The following is a 12346-nucleotide window of genomic DNA, read 5'->3' as shown; positions in this document are numbered from 1 at the left end:
ACCGCTGAAGCTCCTCCTCTTCCACAGCAAACAGCTTCCCACATGCTCAGGTCACGAGAATTCACTGTAAAGGTGCTCCTTCTGTATTCATTATTACACACAGGGCTCAGTGTTAATGTGTGTTTTCATGCACCAAGGCATCACTTCTCCATCCGCTTGTACACTGCATGCATGTGCAGTATGTGCTGCAAGTGCATGCTCTCACAAGATGCATTTTTGTGTAGGAAGACGTTGTCAGCGATGAATGTGTTGGTGGGGTGCCTGCGATTGACCAGTGTGTGGGGACTGCATTTGTGTGTGTGTGTGTGTGTGTGTGTGTGTGTGTGTGTGTGTGTGTGTGTGTGTGTGTGTGTGTGTGTGTGTGTGTGTGTGTGTGTGTGTGTGTGTGTGTGTGTGTGTGTTTGTGTGTGAGCTCATATGTGTTGGCGGAGGTTTCCCTGGAGAAGCCGAGCACCAGAGCTGACCTTGCAGTAAAAAAAAAAAAAAAAAGACAATAATTTATTCATTGGCATTGCACAATTTTGCTCTACCTTCTATTAGGTGTTCAACTGTTTTCTCGGCTGTTACAAGCGTCTCTTCCTGCACACTGAAGATTATTGATTCCTGCAAAGACTGTGTTAAGTTTAGGACACCGAGCTTGAGATCATAATTTATGATCTAATGTGCATCCAGTTGCTTGTCCTTCATAGTTTGGAATCAGTTGTATACCTACGCCAACTCTAAAGGTCCACACTTACCAATCGCTCTGCAATGTGTATTTTTAAACCCTGAAGCTTAACCTGGATGTAAAAATGTCTCTTATCGGACAGGGTCCAGCTGGCACTGTCAAACAGATGGCTTTATACCCTCTAGGGTTTCCATTCAGAATACATTAGTTCAATGAAATACCAAGAGGGCACTTAGAAAGCAGACAATCAAACACCTTGCATAGAACGCAGTCAAGCTGTATTTCAAATGACTGAAAGCTTATATTGATGAATGCAGTCATTAAAAAAGACAGCGTTCAGTACCGTTCCAACAATGCACAGAAAACACACGGTCAACCTTGACGCACAATGGGCCTGAGTTTAGATTTGTTCAGAAACTCCTGTTTAAATGTGAATTCGGGATCAAACTGCTATATAAAAGGTTTACTTTTGATTAATCATATTGTGACGTGTGGAAAGGTCCCAATTTGTGTATAATGCATGATGGAAAAAAATGTGATCCATATTCTTGACACAACAGTCACTGTGGTGTATAAACACAGTTCAGTACAGTAATGGGACCAATCTATCGTCACAGCATGGAGGTTGATGGCATTTTAATTGCTTTGTCAAATCAAACAGCTACAGATTTTTAAGCGTAATTCAAAAAGATACTATAAAGCCTGATTAACTTCACAAAAATGCTACTTTATTAATTACTTTGATCAGTGACGAAAAACAATACATATTCCGGTTGAATTATCAAACGAATCGCTCGCTCCTCTCAAGTGACTTTTGGCTTTACATGTTCACTGGCTGAGTATGCATGGCTGTGGATGAGTTCATAATCAAGAAGCGCATCCAAGACGCCATCCGGCCACACTTGTTGGTGACACGGCTGTGAATTAAACATTCATTGAATCCTACTCAACATAATTAAACTGTATTCACTTAATTACCTCTTCCTTTGTCACGGTAATCAAATGGATAGAGTTCAGAAGCGCGCTAACCTTTCCCTCAGGCGTGAGTTACTGAGCACCCTTGAGATAATGTTACCACGGCTGCCAAGGGCCTGTCTGACGTTTCTTTTGAGGGCTTCATTCCTTTTCTGTTCATCTGCCAAGTCCGGAAAGGCTTTTCCTGCCACAGGAGCTACTGAACGCAGGACTCTACCTGAGCCCTCCGAAAACCAGAAAAGGTTTTCTTAGAACAATAACATCAACTCCCTTGTGAAAGTAAGCTTGCGACCGATCCCTTCACGGGAAGGTTAATGTGGGTACAACGATCCAAGAACTGCCACCTGTCCTTAGGGGTTCTCGTTGATGGTGACAGCAATAACTCATTTTGATACTTCTCATCACGACTCCGCTTTTGGACAAGGTCTTGGACCTGTGTGCTGGGTAGAGGGCATGTTGAGCTGAACAGGGTTGCCAGGCGTGATGGATGGAGGGGAAGGGAGTCTTAGTCTTAGACGGGATCAGTCAGCCTGCCTCATCAGTTTGGGATTATGAAGCATGAGATTTTTAAGTGTAGTAAATCAATCAGGGCACTGTTTCCCTCTTAAGACTAAGATGATTTTAACAAACACACTCACAATGAGAATCATGTTGGTGTTATCTAGAGGGGCAATGGCATGTGAAAAGGTGTGATTTACCTTGATTGTGTTGACTATGTATGGTTTAACCAAACAGCTTTTGGCCTTTCTCCCAAATTGGGAAAAATAAAGTAAGAAAGACAGCACTTAAGTAGCCTGTCCCAGATTTACAAAGGCAGGGAAAACGTTATTGACTGGTCCTAATGCTTAAGTGTATTGAAGTACCAAGCCATAAAGCACTGTGTGTAAAACTCATGACATGTCCCACACAAGCAGACTAAAAGATAACAACACATGTACTGGCATTATGTACCTAAAAGGCAAGCGTACTGTATTGGCAATGTGTTTTCACAGACGTAAGCTGTCAGGTCGACATGTCTATTTTTAAATGAGTAGACATGACAACAGCATGACAGATTACTTCATTGAATCAGTATTTTGAACCCTAACCCATAAATAACGGGGGGAATTCTATGCACCATGTTCCAACAGATTCAATCGGTAAGCATCTTTGTGTGTTTGTATGTTTCCGTGTGAAAGGAGTCAGAGAAAGAAAGAGGGTGCAGCGAAAAAAAGCACAAGAGGACAGGCACAATTTGTCTATTTCACAGAAGTAAGCAAAGCCCGGCTTTTTGGAGTAAGGGTACAAAGCGTACAAAAACATGAAGAGGAAACCGTTCCTGAATAGATAAAGACATGGCTTTTAAATGTCCATCTAGGACAAGTGACGTTTCTTTATTTATTTTTATTGAAAGAGAGATATTATGCAATGTGCACGTTTTTTTATAGAAATACCGGAATACTGCCTTGACCCACATACAGTTTGATAAGACACATTATTACAAAAATTATATAATGACTGATTCTAAAACTATATTTGATTCTATTAAACAACGGGGAATAAAGCCACCTTGAGGCTCCTATCATGTCAGTTGATAATGTGCTTTAGTGATGCCCATCCCCAATCCGGCACAAACCAGTTGAGATGCAGTACATCTGACGCTTGGTAATCCAGACTTGGTCCCAGGTCCTAACTGCTGAATGGATCAATCACTGTGGGACACATTTAGGGGATCACCTACCGTCAAGGACAGAAATCAAGACCAGCACGAGTGACCTCTTTTATAGACTGGTTTAAATTAGAAGTCGCTTCCAGAGAGCTTTACCATCAAGAGCCTTGACATCTCCAGCAGTTAGCATTATCTTTAAAGTCCAATATGTGTAGCCTTGACAAGCAAGACGAAAATATATCGTATGACCACCGGACGCTGATCGTGATTGAACATATCAACTGTGTACATTGGATTGCTGCACATCTAGTGACTTGACAAATTGGTTGATGCAAATATCCAAGGTCATCCCTCGCTCATGCACACAAGTCCAGTTAGGTCAGGGGATTGGATGTCAGTGCAATGCCATCTGCCATTCTCTAAACTGTCAAGGTGGTGACTATGGGCAGCAGAGTTAGCAGGACTCTGATTCAGAAAAGTCCAAGCAGGCAGAGAAAGTTCAATGATTTAGTGGGACAAAGCTAACAGAATAGTGAGGCAGGCAGGGGCCAACACCAGGAAGAAAGTCCAAAACATCCAGTGAGGGGCATGCAAGCAGGAAGACAGGTCAAAATCCAGGGCTGTATTCAACAATGCCAACTATGTATCCATACCTCTGATCAACGCAGTACGTAGCTAGTATAAAGTATGACACTATTAAATCACTTTTATTTTGCTGTATGCTAGGCCAGGCTTAATCTTTAAATAAGCTCATAAAGCACTGGACAAAAAATAAACTCATACTACTATTGCACCAGTATCCAAAACACAAGTAATTGAGCTTTGAAATGTGTGCGTTTATGACCAATGTTTGTTTACTTTATATACTACAGTTACTTTATGGTTTAGCTCCCCTTAAATAATTTATTCTAGCTCATGATGAAATATGAAAAACAAGATCAGCAATGAGGATACACTGCTGAATGCTATTCCTAAACATTTTCGAGAGTGTATTAGTTTTAGTCAGTTTAAAACCAATGTGGGGTCAAAAAGGTCATGTTGTCTCCACGAGTATCTTTCTGCCCTGTCAGAGTCTGCTCTTTCCCTCGCGGCTGCCTGCTGCTCTGTAGCCGCTCTGTGAGTGCGACTGGCTGGCTGCCATGGGAGCTACACCTGCAGGCGCTTGTGGAGCTTTTTAATTCCAAAAAGGCTGATAACCACAGGTTCCTGTTCATTTTATAACAGACATTTGTATTGTGATATATAAACAAACCATCAGTCAACAGGGAAATAAAGAGTGTCTTGTCTATAATACCAGTCTTCTGAGAGAGCTCCAGCCAGCAGCAGTCTACTGCTCCAGCTAGCTCATAGTGGGGTCTCTAAGCGTGACTGGCTCTTATAAATTAGCCATGAATTTTTGTAAAACTGTCGATATTCAAAATCTACACAGCTTTTTAAGAATTAAGGAATGAAATAGCATTCAAATTTTTTTTATTATATTAGTACTTATTATACTGGTGATTTTTTTCTGAATCAGAATGACATCAGTGTTATTTTAGCCCAATCAGTAAATTCTGCTAGTGTAGTATGCGGTTTAAGGAACTTTTTTCCTATTGTTATTCAAGAGTGCAGTCTTTCATGCAGGGATGGGCTGATGCTCGAGCGCAGAAAATCTGTGCAAGCAATAATAAATCTGAGTGCAAGCAAATAGTTGGAGCAGAGGCAGAGCAAATCCAAGTGAAAGCCAGGGCTTTTTGTGTGCGAGGACAGGGTTCTGCAGGAAAACATTACAAAATCAGAACGTGGAATTGGTGAGTCATGCACTTAAATTGAAAGAGATCACTCTTGAAGAAATATAGGGGAAAAGTGCATTATGTTTTTGAATACAGACCAGATAAATAAATAAAAAAACAGGAAACAGGAAAAATACAGGAACAGACAAAAACAAGAGGGTGGTGTAAGTGAATGAGGAAGTCCAGTGGGGAGCATCTGGTGGACAGGTAGGGAACTGCAACTAAAAGTCTGAAGAATTGGGATGTGGCTGAAGAGGAGGGACAAAGGAACAAACGTGACAAATGACCAACGTCAGCGACTACACAACAGCCTAAACAAAGAAACAAGATAGGATTACATCACCTGCTCCAGTATGACCTCGACACAGACAATGTATGTATGCACACGCTAATAGTTATAACTATTTGTTAACATTTGTTATCCATTGGTCTGTTAACAGCAGGACACAGAAAACAGACACTTATGCATTAATCAAGGACATGTCGCTTTGAGCAAGCCAATTAATGAATGACAGAGACAGGTGTGAAATAAACCCAAAAGTAAAATTTTAATGTTAGGGCCCTAGAGTCCATTAACTTGTCTCTTTGTCATTAAACTCAATACCAAAATGGAAAACAAGAAATTAAATGTTGTTTTCAGCCAGTAAATCATTTAACACTCCCCAAAAGGCTACATTATTGAACTTGCAACACATTTGCAGTTAAATATGGTACTAATATAGCATAATACCTAGTGCAATATGTGGTTTGTATCCGGCAGAGACTTTAGAGTTTTGGACTTTGGATTTTGTTAATTAAGTTTATGCAGCTCTGCCAGTTTTAAAGATGAGACAAGATACACACACAGTCAGCATTACGCTGCAATCTAAATAGACCTCCCTCCTTCTACATTTCCATTTGTGAGAGGAGGAAAGAGTTTCCCCATCACAATATCCCTCCCGGGAGCGGGTAAGTTTTGGTTCCCTGTCCAAATGATTAATCTTGCACATTATTTCGCAGAGGGACTCATAACACCCTACCACTACCTGTGGACCCAATTACACAACTGACAACTGTATCAATGCAACACTCTGACTTATAGTGGCATGAACCAGGCAACCTTTGTGTCACGTCAGCACAAGTGATTTACAGAAATGATCTGCATAAATTATCAGGCCAGCGTGGAAGCAGAGGCATTTTGGTAATGTTAGCTTCTCCTGTTAAAGATGCAAAACAGAGAGCTGATATTAACGACATGCCAACAGGATCACTAATACAAAGAAATACACTTTTTTCTGTGCTGCATAAAGTAAAACGTAAGAGCATATACTCTGTGTTGACAAATCTATTGTCTAAAATCCTAATACCCCAGGTAGGGTGTTGTACATTGGAAAAAACAAACCATAAAAATGGCACTTGGTCAGATTCATACACACTAAATGGTCCAGCCCAGGCCGAGCTAATATGCCAGCTACAACACAAGAGACTTCATTGCTATTCACATGATGCTCTCTCCTCCCTGTCTTTCTTTTCAGTGTACAACACTCAGTGATCACTGGGACACGCTGGAGGTGCGGCACCTGGCCTGATTACATAAATGCTTACTCTCATAGGACAGCTCTTGACAGTAGTAGCAGGTCAAATTGCCAACTTGGGTGTTTTCACAGCAATTAGACCAAGTACATTAAATTCACATTATCATGCTGCCACAAGCGCTTTGGGTTAAGGTGCAGCACTGAGCATCTTGTCCACACTGCAAGGAAGCATCATTCACACTGATGAATGCTAATGAGTATGGCGCAAGCTCCTGAAATTTGGAGGTTACACTATTTGTGAAGCAAGGGATGTGGCAGTCTGTATTTGGTAAACTGATGCTGGGGTGTATAGTCCATGCAGATTAAAGCATCTCTTTGTGTGTATGTTGGTGTGCATGTGTTTCCCCCTGCCTCAAGCAGTCTGCGTGCTTCACCGTGCTGGACAATATGACTGCCAGAGCAATAGACCAGCAGAGATCCCAATAAAAATATAATAACAAAACAACACCCATTCAATTAGTCATCAATGGACCTGGATGTATTATGCAAACATAACCAGCAGGACGGAGGGGTAATCAATCATGTTTGTTTGTCTCCAGTTAAACGCTGCGGCCAAAGCGCCATGGACTACACATGCACATTAAGAAAACAGGGATGTTTTTTTTAAAGATTGTTTTTAAGGAATTTTGATTGATGGTATTAGGGAGCGACAAAATAGAGAGGACCATGACATATTTCAAAGGTCCTTGAGTGGATTTCAACCAGGATTGAGTAGATTCATGGTTACATTGTAAAGGCTGATTAGCCCATTGGACAAGCAACATACTATAGTTCTATTTTGCACAATCAAATACCAAAGTATGCTCATTGTCTTGTGTGTGTTTTTGACACGTGTTGCTGTTGTTGGAAGCACCAGAGGTGAACAGGTGTGTTTTTTGCAGGATGAATGAAGAGATGACATTGATTAATGACTCGGGTTTATGGCCGACCATTATATTAAGACCACTGCTGCCCACTGTGGATGGGTGGGTGTGCGGACCATGACATGGCCAGCAGCTAAAAATAGCCAAAGAGAATAAACAGGCTGCTGCTACGGTGCGTTTCCTCCCACTTATTGACAAAAACACACAAGACTGCACAGACACTGCCACACACACACACACACACACACATTTGTACATACTGTACTGAGCCAAGGCATACTTATAAAGTCTTAAAGCTCACAGTTGGTGGCCTCCCACCGAGCGCAGTCATGGGCCTTCCCCAACTTTCAATTTCACAGAATAATAAATGACACCTTTGAAAAGGATGTTCTTAAATACCATGCACCGGCTGCCGCAGAGGAATAGAGGGGGAGAGAAGGCTTGGTTGTATTTTTAACCTTGCCCAACTCAGTCTTTTTTTATTCTTTACAAGTAAGCTTTCCATTAATAGAACGGTGTCCCACATTGATTGAATTGTTATTATTGTAATTTAAATGAATGTGACATTTGCTCTCTCCTTCCTGCAGACAAGCTCACTGTAAATCTCCACCACATTTTTTTCTCTCTCTCCACCTCTTTCACCACACACAAAGCCATTTTACATGAAAGGAAACACATCTTGCTAGCTTAAATCTGCTCAGCCTTTTTAAAGAAAAGTCCATTTAGTTCATTTTTCGTGCAGTACAGCACCATTATACTTTGAGAGCCCGATACATCTCTAAACAAATATACAGTAGCTAGTGTATCTCTCTAATGAAGGCGTTATGAGCAGATGATGGCGTGTCTGTCTTATGTGCTGTCAGCGTCAGAAGCAGGAGCTGTGGGGTGCGAGTGTGTCCACGGTGTTGTTTGGATGATGAAGTGGACACATTTTATGACAAATTGGAAAGGGAAAATACAGCAGGCAGTGACGGCTCAGGGATGAGGCAGCCGGCGTAGTCAGGCAACCCTTTTTGGACTGGAATGAATGGGAACATGCTTATGAAGAGAGAAGCCAAAGGTTAGGTGTTAGGTTGCCTCCTCACCTTTGAGTTCCTCTTCATTGTCCTTCGTCTTCTCATGCAGTATAACTTGTATTCATCTTCTGCGTAGTATTTAGTCTCCATTATCACATCACATTACCGCTGTCAGGGTGAATAATATATTCTGATGAATACAGACAGCAAAGGTTAATTGACCCAAACAGTTGATTCAATCACTGTCAGCCATGTTAGCTCGCAAGTCCATCTGACTCCATCGGCCAAAGCGTTTGAGCATGATGCTACAATTTGGGTTGCTATGGCAACAACCCACACAAGCACACATGCCTACATAGTTCACAGGAATTAGAAAAACCCATAAAAAACTACACAACCTCATCTCTATGAACACCCTCTAGGAAAAATAAAACATTTTGTGGTCTTTTGTAAACTGCAGTGCATCAAAACATATCTATATGGAAAGTTAGTGATTACAGATATCAAGCTGCTAACTAGAGTTATTCCACCCACATGGTGGGATCTGTTCTGGCTTCAACTCCCTGGTGTACCCGTGCATGCAGATGGTGGTAGTATGGAGCTGGAGGCATCTACTGCACAAAGTATGACATTACTCCACACAACACATTTGCCGTGGTGCACAATCCTGCTCTGCTCATTATGTTGTAACTGCATCACTGCTACCTCACACGTCATGACTCATAGGGTGGCTAATTGGCTCCCAGTTTGATAATAATCAATGACAGGGGACACAGTCAATTGCTCTTTATCATTTCTCGGCACCCTCTGTTATTTACAACGGTCATCAGGAGTTTTGTTGTCTTCAAGAGAATAATTTCCGTCTGTCAATTAGGGGTCAGGGAGATGCCTCACTACTCCTGAGTACTGTCAAATAAGTGTCAAAACTTAATCTAGTAAACATTGTGCTTTTTTTCCGAAAAACTCAACTTCAGGTTTTGCTTCTTGGATCCATATTCTCACACAACTCCTATAAGTGAACCCGTATTCAAATCAAATTTGCATGGCAAAGAGCCTATATGTGCTCAACAGTCCTGAAGTCACATTTAAATAATTCATCAGGTCCATATGTGATGGCCAGAAATATGGTGTAGGATTCTCTGTCTGTATATCTGCAGAACCACACGTGACACTCTGGACAGTGCAAACGCCTACGACCTTCGAAGAGCAGTGGCCACACAGTTAAGACACAATATACGTGCACACTGAGGCTCCGGTTAGCCAATGCTGCATTATTGATCACTTGTCACTGGAAGGAAGGAACATGGCAAGGAAATCAATTACATGTATGCAGCGTATAATCAAATTTCTGGGAAAAAAAAAAAACGCTTGGCTAAGGGGAAATTTTCAACTGACACATAAGCTCTACAAGGAAATATCGGTGTATTGAACTCCATTCATAATAAGTATTACAGTGAAGGGTAGAGAGAGAAGAGAGAACACTCTAGCCGTGCAGGTACCGATCTAAGATATAAAAAGGGATACATAATTTAATATCTCCATTTATTCATTTTTGACGAGGGAGTGTAGAGATCATTATGCATTGATACTGTAGATAAGATGGTGTTTGAGGAGGCAATAAGGCTTACTGCTTTCTCAAGTGGTCAAGAAAAAGGGTCGGGCCTTCCTCTCGCATCAGGTTACTTGTTGTGGGTCAAATAGAACATTTTCAAATGATTGGTTAGTTGTCACCTTTGAGGTTTTTAGCTGTTTTTACTTGTAATGGCTGCTAGTGTGTGAGAGAGAAACCTAATTGTGTGCGTGTGTGTGTGTGTGTGTGTGTGTGTGTGTGTGTGTGTGTGTGTGTGTGTGTGTGTGTGTGTGTGTGTGTGTAGGGGGGAGTAATTTAAGTTTAATATCATGTTCTATCAGTTTTTAGAGGATATTCTACAGCCCTGGCGCTACTGTGCATTTGCAATCAGAAGCAACATGACACTTCATGGTCATTTCACAATGTGGCAAAGTGTGCACCTAATCCCATTTGCCACCAACACTTCAAAACCAGCATTTATGGGGATTCAAATTCCATAGATAAAGGTTATGGCCTGTGTGTGTGTGTGTGTGTGTGTGTGTGTGTGTGTGTGTGTGTGTGTGTGTGTGTGTGTGTGTGTGTGTGTGTGTGTGTGTGTGTGTGACATTTGCTCTCTCCTTTCTGCAGACAAGCTCACTGTAAATCTCCACCACATTTTTTTCTCTCTCCACCTCTTTCACCACACACAAAGCCATTTTACATGAAAGGAAACACATCTTGCTAGCTTAAATCTGCTCAGCCTTTTTAAAGAAAAGTCTATTTAGTTCATTTTTCGTGCAGTACAGCACCATCCATTTAGCACTTCAAAACCAGCATTTATGGGGATTCAAATTCCATAGATAAAGGTTATGGCCTGTGTGTGTGTGTGTGTGTGTGTGTGTGTGTGTGTGTGTGTGTGTGTGTGTGTGTGTGTGTGTGTGTGTGTGTGTGTGAGAGAGTTTTGTTTATGATTGATTGATTGTCTTTATTTCGAACATGCAAGCAATAAAAAACATGATTATTAATCAATTAATGATTATCAATCAAGACATCTCATCTGTCACCATGTGACTTCTTCTACCAGCCAAACTGATCTGCTGATTTTCAAATGCTTCTTTTCTTTGTCCTCTGACAGATGATCTATATTTGTGTGTGTGTGTGTGTGTGTGTGTGTGTGTGTGTGTGTGTGTGTGTGTGTGTGTGTGTGTGTGTGTGTGAGAGAGAGAGTTTTGTTTATGTGTGTGTAAGTGTGTGTTTGTAGCAACAGCCTAATGTTATGATATCTCTTCATCAACTTCACCCTGCTGCTCCTACCACAGGTTCAAGTCACACATCTCCAAATGCAATTATATAATATATATGATATATATATATATATATGATCTGCCATCCAGTTGCATGTATAGGTTGTCCCCCCTCTCGGATGTGTCGCAGCCCGCTTGTGTAGTGTGCAGTGGGACGCTCGCAGCTCTCTTATCCCGTTCCCTCCCGTTCCTTCCCGTTCCTGTCTGCAGCAGAGCTCCAGTGAGCCAGTCCTGTCTGCACACTGCGAGCTTTCTGGGATGAAGGCTGGACTCTTTTTCCCCACAGATGGAGACACAGAGCTGGGTCTTTCCTGCTGATTATCTGTAGAGGAAGACATTCATTTTTTTTTTTTTTTTTTTCTCATCTTCTTGTTCTCACCTCTCTCTCTTCATCCTTCTCATTTTCAACAAAATGTGGGACACGCGTTCTCTGCGAGGCGTCCGCGGAGAGCTGTCTTCAGTCGACTAAAAGGGGATCCCTGCTCCCTTGCTTCCATCCTCTACTCCCACAGGAACAACAGGAGTTTGCATGCAAAAGGTGGTTTATCTCGGCAAGGTGAGAGACACTATTTCTCTGTGACATGTCCCTCTTTATTCGGACACTTTGAACAGAGTGGAACACTGAACTGGAATCCACACAGAAGGTGTTTGGGTTTGAAAAATCTTACTGAAATCCAAAAAACAAGGTTGTAGCGTTACAGGATGCAATGCTTTAGGATTTATTAAGTCAAGACATACAGATTATCAATGTGATGCCCTATATCTACTCATTTTAGCCCATGTTCATTGCAAAATTTGTTTTTTTTGTGGCCAATGTTTGGTACAAATAAATGTGTCAAATGTCACTAAAACTGTTGCGTTCAAAAACATCTGCTTATCTCAATTATGCACAATGGTGAGCCCTATTCCTAATTATAATGGGAACCTGGCTGCTCAAATGTTTACAACTTTTTTTTTATATATTATTAAGGACTTATC

The sequence above is a fragment of the Anoplopoma fimbria genome, chromosome 21, assembly GCF_027596085.1.
Source record: "Anoplopoma fimbria isolate UVic2021 breed Golden Eagle Sablefish chromosome 21, Afim_UVic_2022, whole genome shotgun sequence".
In the NCBI taxonomy this organism is placed as follows: domain Eukaryota; kingdom Metazoa; phylum Chordata; class Actinopteri; order Perciformes; family Anoplopomatidae; genus Anoplopoma; species Anoplopoma fimbria.
This window is presented reverse-complemented; position numbering follows the sequence as displayed.